The 14690-nt window shown below is 40.6% G+C and overlaps 1 protein-coding gene and 1 pseudogene across 3 annotated transcripts in view; both read right to left on the bottom strand.

Annotated features, from left to right (window-relative positions):
- Positions 1-14690, bottom strand: part of FANCC (FA complementation group C) — a 290247-nt gene that overhangs the window by 129157 nt on the left and 146400 nt on the right. The gene's annotated exons all lie outside the window — the stretch shown is intronic.
- Positions 2416-3866, bottom strand: LOC119505033 (annotated as a pseudogene).

Here is a 14690-nt window from a genome sequence, read left to right as displayed (position 1 = left end):
GACCCAACAAAGAAGATTGGGGGTTCCTAGAAGAAAGAAGTTTCTGCCCATGAAAAATACTAAACATTTTTTTCTCTTTGTACTTTTTCCTGTCAATACGTCTAAATGTTCATAATCAAGTAAACATTATGTCCCTAAAATTACTGTTACCTGACAATTAAGTATTTATATCTGTTTTCTCCAACAGCTTATTTCTTTGTTTCCTACTAACTTCTACTCCCTGCTGTTTCCCTTTCTCTTGTTTTTTTTTTTTTTTTTTTAATGTCCACCCCCAATCCCCAACTAATAATCCTTCTCTAGACTGACTCCTGGGCCCTCTGTCTCTTGTTCTAAAGCCTAATCCATCCTAATTTCTTTCTCCCTTCACTCTTTATGCTCAAATTATAATACAATATGCCCCTATAATTTGTTAAACAAATTACAAGACAGAAAATTAGGATGACATTTAAAGTCAAGTTCAAAAAGAGAATGTCTTCTAATGTAAAATTTGGTATATCTAATTTTCTCATGATAGCATAGTATTTGGGCATTCTGGTATGCTATTATTCAAATCCTTTGAATATCAATTAAATGTGCCAATTACTCTAAATTAAAAGATGGAACAAATTCATTCCAATCCCTTTTTGTACCTTACCATCCATAACCAAAACAAATGATCACAGACAGATTCTGTAGTTTTTCTTTTAAAATCCTGCCTTCAATGCTGTTGCTGTTTTTTTTTTTTTTTAATTTATATGTCCCATGCCAGTTTAAATGAAATGATCTACAATAAAAACCTAACTGGCCTGGTATTTTTAGAGCCCTTTTTACCATGAAATAAACGCTCAGAAATCTGGAGAATTGCAGTGGTTAAGTCTATAAGCGAAAAGGAAGGCTGCTCATTCACAGAGCCTCCCCACACCATTGTTTACACAGCTTATTCCACGAGCAGGATGCTGACATAACACAATTCACAGAATTTCCAAACACAGGTCCAATCATAACAAAGTCTGCAATTTCTACTTTTGCTTACAGAACCTCTTGCTTGCTCACTCATTAGTTCCAGGGGGGGGAAATAGGGATGGTTTTCCACAAACCAAAATCAAAAGGCTTTAGAACCTAAGCCTGAGCTAAATGGCAGTACGAATGATTCAAACAGTGGTGTTAAAATACTTCTATAATAATGTATATAGAAAGATATAAAACTAGACAGACCTAGAAACGTATGCTTTTTTACTATGAGTAGGTCACACGTTTGACAAATACTTTGCCCAGCTTAAATAACCATTCCTTTGCAAAAACCTTCAACTCCCTTGCTTGCCCTCTTTTTCTAAACTGTGGTGGTTGCCTTGTAAAACCCCAACCCTAGTGAATCCAGCTATATATCTTCTCTTCACCAGTACCCCCAAACAGCTGAATCCTGCTGGAAAATATCAGACAACTGAGCCACCTGCTTTGGCTTTGATTTCACAACCACAGTCCTCGATGGGGCCCTCAGCACTGCCTGACAACACTCTATGCTTCCCTAGCAAATGTGCTTGACCACTTCCTGGGCAATTATTGCCTGCCTTCTCTCCTCTCCTCAGAGCATGCTGAGAAGCTCACTTCTCACAGGTGAGGAAACAGCAATTAGCATAAAAAAGAAAGAAAGAAAGAAAAAAAACACTCACCGCATCACCAACCCACTCACATAATCTCCTACACACACACCCCTCTTTTCCGTCTTACCCCTGAGATGGTATCACAGACATGTCCCTGCTCCTAGAGAATGGAGTTGCTGTCCCTGTGCTCTGACCCATCTCCTCTTACCTCCTCCAGGACTCTCCCGCAGCACGGCTGGATTATTCACATCAGTTTACAAATATGTGCTGATTTGTAAATCAGTTTACAAATTTTAAAAAAAGATTTCCTTGATCCTTCATCTCCCTCTTTCTAGTTATTACCCCAATTTCTTTGCTTTTCATTTAGCAAAATTCCCTGAGGAAGTTGTCTAAACTTGCCCCCTGTAGGTCATCTCACATTCATTCCTCAATCGTCTCTAATCCGGCTTCTATCCCTGACAATTCTCTGATCAGACCTCCATGATGCCCAATCCAAAAGAAACTTCCCAACCACTGTCCCACCTGCCTGGCAGTATTCTGAGTTGGCTGTCTCTCCCAGGGCCACCACCTTGCACCCTCCTGCATGCACAGCTACTGCACTCCATGGTGATGTGGTGCATGGTCTGTGTGACTACACACAACATTCCTGGCTTCCGCCTTCAAGAAACACTTGGCTCTTAGCGGGGGGTACACTGAACTCGACATGTTTTTCTTCTCATTCATTCTAATGTGTTCATATTTTCACCTCAACCCGGTTAAATGTTGGAGTTCTCAGAACTTAGTGATCTCTAGGTGATCTCTTTGGCGTTCAATGATTACCCACCCCCCTGCCAAGGAAGGAACAGTATCTTTATTTTTAAACAGTGCCTCCTAGTGGCAGGAGCATGCTTCTGCATGGAAGAGACCCAGTATCTGGCCACAAGGGATCTGTAAATGTGCTTAGATGTGCTTCAGGAAGGCCTCATAGTTAATGCAGTCATTGCTATCCTAATGTCTTGCCAGAACAGTCTCCATCTCCTCTTCAGTCATCTTCTCTGCCAGGGTGGCGAGGACATGCCTGAGCTCTGTTCCCACAGCTTTGCCGATTCCCCTCCTTGTCAAACACCTGAAGCCTAAGTAGTCCTAGTATGTTCTTTGGTCCTGGTTCTTGGCCACTGCCTGGAGCTTTTGCAGGAAGTCTTAAATGGTCATATGCCAGGATTTCAGCTCATCATTCTTGGGGTTCCTCAAGACCTTGAGCACTTCAGCATTAGAGGGGTTCTGGCTCAGGCCCTCATTGTGTCCTCAAACTGGCTGTACATGATCTTGCCAGGTCCTACCTGGTCTAATAGCTCAAAGGTCTCCTTGAACTCCTCCAGCTGGTCCTCGTTAAACTCTGTCACCACTTTAGAGAGGTCTATTGGGGACTCCCGGTTTGTTTGTTTGCTTGTTTGTTTTCATGGGAATGGGACAGGGAGGGGGCACAGCTGGCTCAGCCTTGGGCTTGGCTAGAGGGACCCTTTCTGCCAGCTTGGAAGCACACTTGAAGATAGAGGTCCCACTGGTTTCTTCACGGCAACATCCTTCCTGGGAGACGAGACGTCCAGTGGCCAAAGGACAGTGTGCTAATGAGGACACCCATCTCCTGTGGGGTCCCAGAAAGGGGTGGGGATGGAGCATCTCCAGTTCTGTGATTTAAAATACAATTTATATGTCAATGCCTCCTGTTATACACAGTCTGACTCCATTTTTTGATGTCTTAATTGTTGACAGCTTTCAAGTCCCACTACTACCCTTTCCCCTTGTGCCCCACACTTGGGCATGCTAATAAGAAAGCCTGGGTGCTCCTTCCTATGACTCAGGCAGGAAGTTCAAACCTTCCAAGACCCAGCCCCATCCCCTAACCACATTAAAAGCCAAGCCAGTGTTCTTTCCCTGCTCTCTCAAGCCAATACTGCTCTCCCCAGAAAGCCTCATTACGTGAGTAATAAATCTTTTCATACCATCTTTGTAAGTTTGTGGAGTCATCAGTAAGAACATCCAAACCAAACTCTGGGTGTGTGGGGTGGGGGATCCATTCCCTTCTGCAGATGACAGTGATACTTTCCAAAATTCTAGCTCCGGCTCTGGCCTCTCTCCTAAGCTTGACTCACATATGCACTGACATCTTTGAATGTGTAACAAATATCTCAAACTTAACATGTCCAACCCCTCAAAACCCCTTTTACATCTTTGTCACCTGAGTAAATGATTTTATCATCCACATGGCTGCTCAATTCAAAATCTGAGATGTTACCTTTGATGCATTCTCCATACCCCTTCCCTTATCCTCCATATCCAATCCATCAGCAAGTCCAATCAATTATACCTCAAATACCTGAACCAATCTACTTCTCTCCAGTGCCACTGCTTCCACTCTAATAATCTCTCACCTAGATATTCTCATGGCTGCCTGTCTGGTTTCCCACTTCCTGTTCTTGCTTTCTACCTCTGGTTTATTTTCCATAAAGCAGCAAGAGGAAGGAGCTTAAGGGTGAAGCTCTCCAAGGGGCAAAACAATCTTTAAGAGTGAGGAATTCTGTGAGATTTGAATGCAATAATACTTTTTATAAGACTGGTTTCCTATTAAAGGATGAAAATCCAGGGAATGAGATGGCACCTAAGATGTGCCATTCTAAAGCTCTGTGACCATTATAGACAACTGACTTTTATGGAGCTAAAAAGAAGGGAGGGGAAGATGACCAAAGAATACAGAGAAACTATGGTTCAGACTGCTGGCCTGGCAGCAGTCACCTTTATTTATTCTCAGATTTGAGGGACAAGCAATTCTGTTCACATTCTCAGTTTCTGCTATAGACACCTCCAGTTGAAATTTGATGCCCCAGTGATGGGAAACCCAGTAGTGAAACATAAACTGGGTAGCAAGTTCAAAGACCTAACTTCTAGTTTCCCAATTAACTAGCTTTCTAAATGTTTCCTAACATTAGAGTCTCTCTTTTCTCATTTTTAAAGTGAGGATATATTATCATTTGCTGGGGGTTGTTAAACGCCACTATGTATGAAAACACCATAAAATACCATACAAATGTAATATGTTACTATTACTCCCTCTGAAGAGCCTCTTAAACAAAAATAACTTTTCATTTGCCTGAAGTTTTTGTTTTGTTTTGTTTTTTATTACTAATAACTATATGAGCAAAGATAGAGTAAAGATCATTATGGAAATTTCAGAAATAAAAAGCTATACTCATCAGGTAAAGATTCTTGGATCTCATGGTAATTACAGAATTCTATTTCCAGTTTGTTTTTTTCCCAGACTTCAGTCTTTGTGTACACATTTCATTTCTCACCACATTCTGTGGCCTCTTTGCATCCAAAATTACATGAGAATGGGAAGAGGCAGAATTTCATTAAACCATAAGTTACTAAAAATCAATGGAAAACATGATTCCCTTGTCAGAAAGGTGCTTTACTATAAAAACTTCACTAGAAAGTATATTTGATATAAACTAGAGAATATTTATTGAGTATCTACCATGTACCTAACTTTGGAGACATAACAGTCAACAAGACAGTGTGGCTCCTATCTTCATGAAGTTCAGAATTCAGTAAGGGGAAGGGCGAGAGAGAGGCAATAAATAAGATAATGACGATAAGTATAATAACAGAAATATACAGAATGCTGTGATTAGAGAAAAACAGGGAAGAACAAAAGGATCTACTTTAGATAAGTAAGGGAAGGCCACTCTGAAGACAGGGCAACTGGACAGAGACCTATAGGATAAGAAACCAAAGAGCTTGTGGAACAGCATTCCAGGCCAAGCAATCACCAAGTTCATATCAAATACAAGAAAGACACTGCTGCTGAAGAAATCTCAAAAAGGCCAGTGTAGTAGGTTGTACTGAGCAGAAGGAAGATTGGCATGAGATGAGGGTAGAGATGAAAACAGGGGTCTGATCACATAGCTTCTTGTAGGCCATGGTAACAGGACTGTGCATGTTATATCAATTACAATGGGATGAAACCAAACGGTATTTAGTAGCAGAGTAACAATCTGGGCAGGGGGCAAAAAATGGATTTCTTATATTTTTGAGGCGGAGGATTATTTTGATCATTTTCCTTCTGCTTGATGAACAACTTTAGTATTTCCTTTAGTGTGGAACTGCAGGTGATAAATTCTCTCACTTTTGGTTTGTCTTAAAATGTCATTACTGTTAAAGGACATTTTCGGTAAGTTGGCAGTCTTTTTTTCACCCATCATTTGAAGATAGCATTCCACTCTCTTCTGGCTCCCATTACTTCTGTGGGAAGTCAGCAGTCAGTCTAATTTCCAAAGCTTTCTAGGTGCCAGACAGACATTGTGCCAAATGCTTTATATGGACAATATCACTTATGAGGAAAATGCAGGTGGCCATCAAAATTTAAAGACTGGGCAGAGGAAGAGATGATCATGAAAGTGACTGAAAGCAAGTAGTCAGACATGTAAAAGAACCAGGAGACAAGAGCATGCTGAATGAAGAAGGCAGCCTCTGGTGAAGGAGTCAGCGACCAGGGTCAGTGATGGCTTCTGGCAAGGCAGTCCTGATGCTTGACTGTCACGGGCTAAAGAGTAAAACAGGGGATTAACACAAAGCAGATGGTTATTCTGAGGAAGGGAAGGTGAACCAGTACTCAAATGGGAAAACAGGGTTTCATGTTAATGACAGTAGAGATCCAAGCATGGTTTTAGGTTGTGCGGAAGGGCCAAAAGGGAAGGGAAGCCTGAACACAAGGGAGAGAGAAAACAATTGAGGGAGTAAGGCTGAGGGTCAGCGGGAAGTATTGCCAAGGGCCTGTCAGGAGGACCTGGCCTTAAACAGAAAAGGGGACATTTTCCTTTGGGATCATAGGGAAGAAATGAAAGTGGGATCAAAAGGTAGATGGTAATGTGGTATAAGGGCAGGAAAAATCATTTCTTGTGGTAGGGATTGGTGCAAGAGTGTTTGAGAAGGTGATGGTTTAAATGTCTGAGAGGCACTGAAGAGTGAGATCTGGGACAGGTATGATCAGGGCCATTGAGGACCAACTCCTAACCTGCTCCTCCTTTCTCAGCCTACAAACTATGGTCAGTTTAATCATCTTAATGGACCCCTTGTTATAATATCCAACCTAACGTTTACTATTTATTAAACACTTTACCAAAAGAAGGTCGAGATCAAGGTGATGAATATGTATTAACTCATCTAATTCTCACAACACCTTCTAAGATAGAAACTTATTATTCCCATTTTAGAGAAGAAGAAACATCGGGGGAGTGGTGGTTACTTTTAATATAATCCCTTCCAACATTGGTATTATGAGTCCATAATCATCATCTTATTAATAATAAAAACTATCTATAAATAGCATTTCAGAGTTAATAAAAAGTTTTCACGCACATCTCATTTGACCTTCACAACAACCCTGAGAGACATATTTCATTATCTCCATTCGACAAGGGAGAAGACTGGGCCTCAGTAAGGTAAATGGGCTGGTGCAGGGTTCTTTCCTCTACGCAAACTCTGAAAACTAGCAAACAGGTTAGATTTGCCCAGCTGAACACAGAATGCAGGGCTTCCCAGTGTAACTACTGACTGTGCTCCTACCACCCCCTGCTTTACGTTCTTCTCTGCACTTTCCCAGATCACCATAGTCACCATTTTTGCTCTTACTGATTCCATGATTCATCCACTTTCCTCTCCCCTGGCCTAAATGTTTAATCAATAACGGAACTCAGCTGCCTAGCACTGTCTCCTGCCAAACTCTCTCACATGTTAGATGGAAGATCTATTATACAGTGTGGCTGGTGAATGAGACAGCCTGGTTCTAAACCCAGCCACTTCTAGCTTAAGTGTTTTTCATCCATTCAACAGATGTTTACTACTCGGAGCTAGGCTCTGAAGAGAGCTGTGAACAAGACAGACATGGGGCCCCTCAAGAGACTCATGTTCTGAGGAAAAGCTTCAGAGAGTGTCTTTGTTCTTTGCATCCCCATCTCTTCATGGGGCTAAGAATACTTACTAGGTAGGGCTGTTAAGAGACTGAGATTCTTAAGGAAAATGCCTAAGATGCAGTCAACCAGGCAGTATTTTGTCTGCAACTGCAGAGAGTGCACTGGTTTTATCTGTTGGACATGTAGGACTGCTTCAGACTTAAAGACTGGGGAAAATAAAAGCCATCCACAGTAATCACAGGGTGAGCTGACGTCAACTGCCCAACCAATAATGTCGACCAGCCCACCCTTGTAAGTATAAGAAATTGGATAATTTCTTCACTGCAGTTCCTAGGGCACTGGAAATCTTAATATCAATGTTAAGAACCCACTTTTACCTGAAATTTCACAGTTAGAAGCTCATTCCCTGGGCTTACCAGAGATTCTCCAGTTTTTGCTTTGCTTTTTGTTAGTTTTGTCTTGGTTGTTGGTAGCAAAAAAATGTTAATCTATTCTCAACTGCAACCTTACCAAGACCTCATTTGAAGAAAGGCAGGGGGTTGGGGGTTCTGATGATGATTGGCATGGTGATCCTGGGCTGCTAAGGACGCCTGCGGAGCGGAGAGGAAGAGAAGGCCTTGCTCAATATTTGTTTGTCAAGCTGCAGGGGTGATGCTGTTGGCCTTGCTCCTCAGGGGCACCCAGCACTTCCCTCCAGCATTAAAAGGCTACACTCCATAGAAGGGGCTGGAGCCAGAAGCTGCCACTCTCTGCCCAGCAGGGTGGGGTCCATGGAAGGCCAGGCCACCTGACTAACCTACAGATATGCCTGGTCTGGTTAATTACAGCCTCCTCCTCCCTCCAATGGGGTAAAACAGAAATTCTACGCAGGTAAATGTGTTAGGCAAGAAACAGGGAGCCACTGGGGAATGAAGGGAGGAAACATACATGCACTGAGCACTGATCTCTATACCAGACACCAGGCCATGTGCTTTCACCATTCCAGATTTTTATTCACACAATGACCCTGTGAGGTAGATGTGATGAAAATGAGCCTCAAAGAGGATTAGGTAATGATGTTAAGGCTCCAAAGTCCATGGTCTTCTTATCATACACACCATGCTACCTTCTGCCTGGGAGAGGAGAAGTGCCCAGAAACGGGAGACAAGACGCAGCCATGTGAGGTGGCAAATACCAACAACTATATCATCCACCTCACAGTGCTGCTGCAGTCCCAGCCCTGCCTTTATCTTCTACTTCTTTAGCATCCCTGGCTTCACCAGAGTGGAAGCAAATCCCAAAACCAACCTGGATGGAGCCAAGAGCTAAAAGCCATAGTACAGTCCTATAGTCAAGTTTATTTTGCACACAGCCCGCACAGCATCTTAGGAAGCATGGCTTTATGAGGAAAACTGGTGATGCTGGGACATGGAGAACTTGCTGCTGCTACTGAAATACAGAACTCTGAGTCAACCCAATGGAGTCACTGGGCAGAAGGCCGAGGAACAATGTGTAAAACCTGGGCATGTTCTGAACTGATGGAGCCATCCAAAGGGCCCTTGATGGTGTGTGGGGCAGAGGTTCCCATAGGATCATAAAGTTACAGTCGAGGGGGCGATAGTGGCTGAGTTCCAAGAGTTGTTATAGGAGGGTTGGCCTCATTCAGGAATATAATCAAAGGCTCAAGACTCAGCCTCTAGAATGGGCTCAGGCCTTGGCTCTGTGCCAGGCACAAGAGCTGCAGCACAGTAGGCTATAGGCACCCGGTGTCAGTCCACAGAAAAGTGAGACATGCATCATGACCCAGCAGCAGATAGTGGAGATGGAATTTCTAAACTGCTTCCACAGTTTGATTGGCATTGGTTCAGGATTTGGGCAGAACAAGGCTGCAGAACAAAACAGTGGTTCTCAGTGGAGGCAACACAACCCTCCCTTCTTGTTTTTTTTTTTTAATTTGTGGCATTTAGTGGTTAAGGAAAGTTGAGGAGGTCCCAACAATTTTCAGATGTTCCACACTGGACCTTCATGTACACGAAACCTGAGCTTAGAGTTTAAATTCATTTTTACACACAAACACAAAGCATTTTTGCATGTTTTGACATCCCCTGACTTCTCCAGGAACGTGTCTACCAGATGATTTGAGGAAGATTTTACTGCATTTTATTCTGAGCTTTATCAAGAGTTGTCCCTTATTTTTGGGAAATCACCTCCTGGAAGGTATGGCCCCTTGAGGTATTTGCTTCATGGCCACATCACCCTCCAGTAGCAGTCTGCCCCTGAGGCAGAAACATCCTCAGCGAGCTGGGTGTAGATGCTACAATATTGGACTGTTAATCATGTCTTCTACTGTCATAACGCCCAAGCACTTAGATTGTGAAATGTGTATCCTTTTATTATAAATTATCTTCCTTTTATATTTTTTATATTATAGTAAAGGCAATATATATGTTTTAAAGTATAAATTTCCTTTCAGGGTAGTAAAGGGGACACTGCAAAATATTTCTCTTAAAAACTGATGTTGGCTGTGGATGACTGTAGGGTATGTGAATGTATCTCAATAAAATGATTTTTTTTTAAAAATTGACGTTGGGTCTGAAAGGGTTGAGAACTCTGCTATGACACATGATGTTCTTAAAACAATCTGTATCTCACACTGCACTCAGGTCACCCTTTCAAGCCACTCCTACCCCTTAAAATCACTTCCATGTCCCTCGCCAAGCCTCCCCAGGCTTGGGTTCCACAGTGCCATCTTGTACCCCATGGCTTTTCGTACTTGCCATGCTCCCTCCAAAACACACTGCCCTCTCCTCACCCCCTTCTCTCTTCTCCTCCCCCACTGAATCCTTAATCCCTCTTCTGGTTCAGCTCACATTTATTTACCATGGTCTTAACCAGACACCCTCCTCCAAGGGTTGCTGTCTGCATCCTACACAGTATGCTCCCTCATCTAACTGCCCCTGCGTGTTGGGTACAGCACAGTCAGTGCCTGGCACCCAAGGGGCATCCTGTTTGTTGACTGAAAGAATGGAAGGCTAGAGGAAGAACCTATGGTACCACCACCAGAGGCCCTAGTTTCCCTTCCAAGGGCGAGAGTTTACAGTGATGACTTCCTGCCAGGGCTTCAAAAGATGCACATTCACCTTGGTACTAGGACCCTGTTGTGAAGATGAGACTCTCCCATACTTCATTTCCCCCTCAAAATTTTACATTATAAGGATCCCCAAAGAGGGAGAGGACATCTATTAGGTAAAAAGTTTTCATGAAGTATATGAGCCCTCTTTCTTAATAAACATTTGTCTTATTTCTAGGATGATTTATACTAGTTAGCATTGATCTACTCCACATAGCATTGCTACCAATAAAATATATTTAAGATTAAATTGTTTTCTTTTCTTTCTTTTGGATAAAACTTCTCATTTCTAAATTTACACTGTCAAATCTTCAGGATAACAGACAAATGCAAATAGAAGTTATTAAAAAATACCAGTGAATATCTGGAGTTTGAAAATCAGGGCATATGAACCATTATTGGGAGCTAGTTTTAGAGCAAAATTACTGGGCTTGGCTAGAAAAGCTACTTTGCTTCTCTGTACTTAGGTTTCCCCATCTATAAAATAAGGATATAATAACAGTCCCTACTTCACAGGGTTGTTGAGAGGATTTATGACATAAGACTTTATTTCAAAATGCTTGACACTCTGTAAGCAGACAATAAATGTGCATTACAAACAGTATTCCTGCTGTTGTTTATCCACATGTCACCGTGTAAAACACAAAGTGGGGATCTTTTTCTAAAGGTAAGTGTCTAACTGGAAGCCAGAGTAGTTTTGCAATCATAGAAGCTCAGCAAGGTGTGTGTTCCAGTCAAGGATGTGAGCTCCACCTGGCTCCTTCACTTACCAGATGGAAGATTTCAGGCAAATTCCTTACCTTTCTCATCTCATATATAACATGGAGATAAGTATACCTGCCCTGGGGTTTCATGAGGTTGTTGCAAGAATTAAATGAGATAATATACGGATTTGCTTTCAAATCTACAAAACAGCATCAAATTGAAAAATATTAATGTAATTGTTATTTACATTAGAAACTCACTATTCTTTGAAAAACATACATATTTAATAAGCAGCTCACCAATAAATAACAGATCACTTTTTCTTAAAAAAATATATGTAACAACCTAAGGAACAAAAGGCACCTTTTTTAACTTCAAGATATGTAGTCAAATCAAGCTTAAACTTATTTCAGTCATGAACACAGTCAAGTGCTCTTTCATATTCAGAAAATCAAAACATGCTCTCCAGAACAAGTTAAATAAGATTATGCTGAGCCATAAACTCGAGTACATCTCCCAATAAAAAAGCAAATCCACAAAATGAATTGCCTTTTGTAAATGCAGTCTGGTACTATACAACATACAACTAAGAAAAAAGAGGCCATTTCTGAAAGCTTTTAACAATGTCATGGGAAGTATTTTAGACTCACTTGATTTGCTTCCTTTTTTACCAACAGGTAAATGTTAATTCTGCTTTAAAAAAAAAAAAAAAATGTTACACAAAACTAAGAAGGAAAAAGCCTACACATAACACACAATATCTCCTTGCACTGCTAGTCTCTCATCAATTCCAGCTCAGTTAACCTCTGTGAAACAAGTACCAGAAAAATAAACTGTGCTGCTACTGTGGCTAAGACCACACAACTTTTTAATGGAACTGTTCCAAGGCTTGAAGTTCCATTTGGAAGTCACTAACAAAACCTTTGGAAATGTTAAAATAAATAAACAAACAAACAAACCAACCAACCCAAAGAATTGAGGGCCTGGCAAGTCTTGAAGACTATTCTCATCCACACTCATGAAAAGTAGTCATAAGTCAAGTCCAGTTCTCTCCTTTCCTCTGCATTTTCTTCAAAGCAATCCACTGACAAATTGCTATTTCTTTTTCAGAGAGAAAAGGATGAAGGAAAGAAGAAGAAAGGAGACAGATTCTGGATAAACTAAATGTGGAGAAAAACACATTTCTGCCACCACATAACAAAAATTACAATAGTTCTTAACTAATCCACACTGAAATCTGTTGATTTAGCACCTAGTGATTTAAATTTGTTCCTTTCTGCATAAGAAACAAACACCACCCTCTAATACTAGCCAAGAAACAGAAGGCCACCTACTTAGATAGTTGTGGATTCGTTTTTAAGTGGTAGGTAATAACAGGTTTAAAAGGTTTCCAAGTTTAAAAAGATTTCCAGAAGCCAAGTCCCTTAATATACTCCAAACCTCAGATTAGTAATGTTGTATTACTTTCCATAATAAGATAAACAACTATATTTTGCTTACTTAAAGAAGCATCTGCAGCAGGACCTGTGTAATATAGAAGGCAGATGGTTCTCGACTACCATAATCTTGGAAGAATACTGAAAAAATCAGTGAGGTATTTGGCAGAATTCAACAAACAGTAATAATAAGCCCATTAACATGCAAATCACCTATAATGCCGAACATACATTAAAGTGCCTTATTAAGCTCAGAGGAGGAGGAAAACTTCCACCCCATCCATGCAATTGGAGATTAAATGGAAAACTCCAGGGATGCAGCTAGCTGTGAAGAAACTGGGGAAGTGAGGCCGCCACCTCCCAGCTGAGACAGTGATGCTGGCGCAGAGGGCAGCAGTTGTAACAGAAGAGAGGCCCAGTTTCTACAAAGAGCCAGCTCTCCCTGCTTGGGCCAGAAGTGAGAAAACTTCCTACCGAGACAGGTGAATCAAACCTGGCATAAGTTGCCTTTCTAAATAATTAGAAGATAAGCAATAGCTTGTCCTAAAGATTTAAGATGTAATTCTAAACAGAGGCAAAGGAACCAGATCAGATCTTACATGACTCCATTTCTAATACAGAAGTCCTTTCTAGGGCAGTTAGCCCCTTCAAAGTCAGAAAAAATTACATTCTAGAGGATTAGCTGCAAAGCAAGATAAACTACAAATCGAAAATTTAAAGTAATAACAGTAAAAAAAATTTTGGGTTATTTTGTCAATTACAGTCCTTGTCATTTTCATCTCAAAACTGGAAATCAACTGAAAAATAAAAAATAATATTAGGTAACTGAAGTAAATGTTGTTAGAAACATCCAATGTACACATAAAAATGATGTATTCTATGCTTATTAAAACTTCCATGGATTCCACAATTGCCATGGAATCATATATGAATGAGAGCAATCTAGAATGTTTGTTAAAAGCCACATATTAAAAAGCAGATGGGCCCTGATTATGTCAACTTACAAAGAAATATCAGCTAAATAAGTAAATGGGATCATAATTACGAATCTGTGACTCTTTCTTAAATTTACAAGATGACCCTTACATTGTCAGGGACTTTTTCATGACGTGCCTTTTAATACATGAAGTATCTATCAAGCAAAGTTGCCAAACAGTCAGTTAAGACCTCATGACTGTGGGGTTAATGTCACTCTACGTTTTACAGGCTCACACGGATAAAGCTCTCAGAGAAGTCAACAGAAGTTTGATTTGAGAACCCCAGCCACAGGCCCAACATCTTTCACAGTAGTTCTTGAATTTTCTGGTTTCAGGACCCCAAAGAACTTTTGTTTATATGGGTTTTATCTAATGATATTTACCATATTGGTAATTAAACCTGAGAAAATTTTCCAATATTATCTACTAATTCATTTAGAGATATAATAAACCCATTACATATTAACACAATTTATGAAACATTATTTTATGAAAAATAACTACATTTTCCAAAACACAAAAACATTTTGAGTGGAGTAGCACTGTTTTACATTTTATGCTGTTCTCTTTAATATCTGGCTTAATAGAAGACTGCTGGATTCTCAAATCTGTTGCTGCATTCAATCTGTTGTGATATGTTGTTTTGATTCAATTTATGAAGAAAATCTGGCAGCACCAAGATACATAGCTGCAAAAGGGAGGATGTTGTGGACCTCTTAGAGATCCTGGAGTCCTTGGACCACTCTTTGAGAGTTGTTAATCTATAACACAAAACACAATGGTGTGTGCTTAAACTTTGAGTGGAGCAAGGAAGATATATAGGACTATAAATATCACCAATTGCATAGAAACACCACGTTCAATGATAAAATATGATTGGTGTATGCTAATGTCTTCTTTACAGCCAAAAGTCAGGAAAGTAAATTAGTTTT

The sequence above is a fragment of the Choloepus didactylus genome, chromosome 10 (assembly GCF_015220235.1).
Source record: "Choloepus didactylus isolate mChoDid1 chromosome 10, mChoDid1.pri, whole genome shotgun sequence".
NCBI lineage: Eukaryota > Metazoa > Chordata > Mammalia > Pilosa > Megalonychidae > Choloepus > Choloepus didactylus.
The sequence above is the reverse complement of the archived record's forward strand: the minus strand, read 5'-3'. Positions and strand labels throughout refer to the sequence as shown.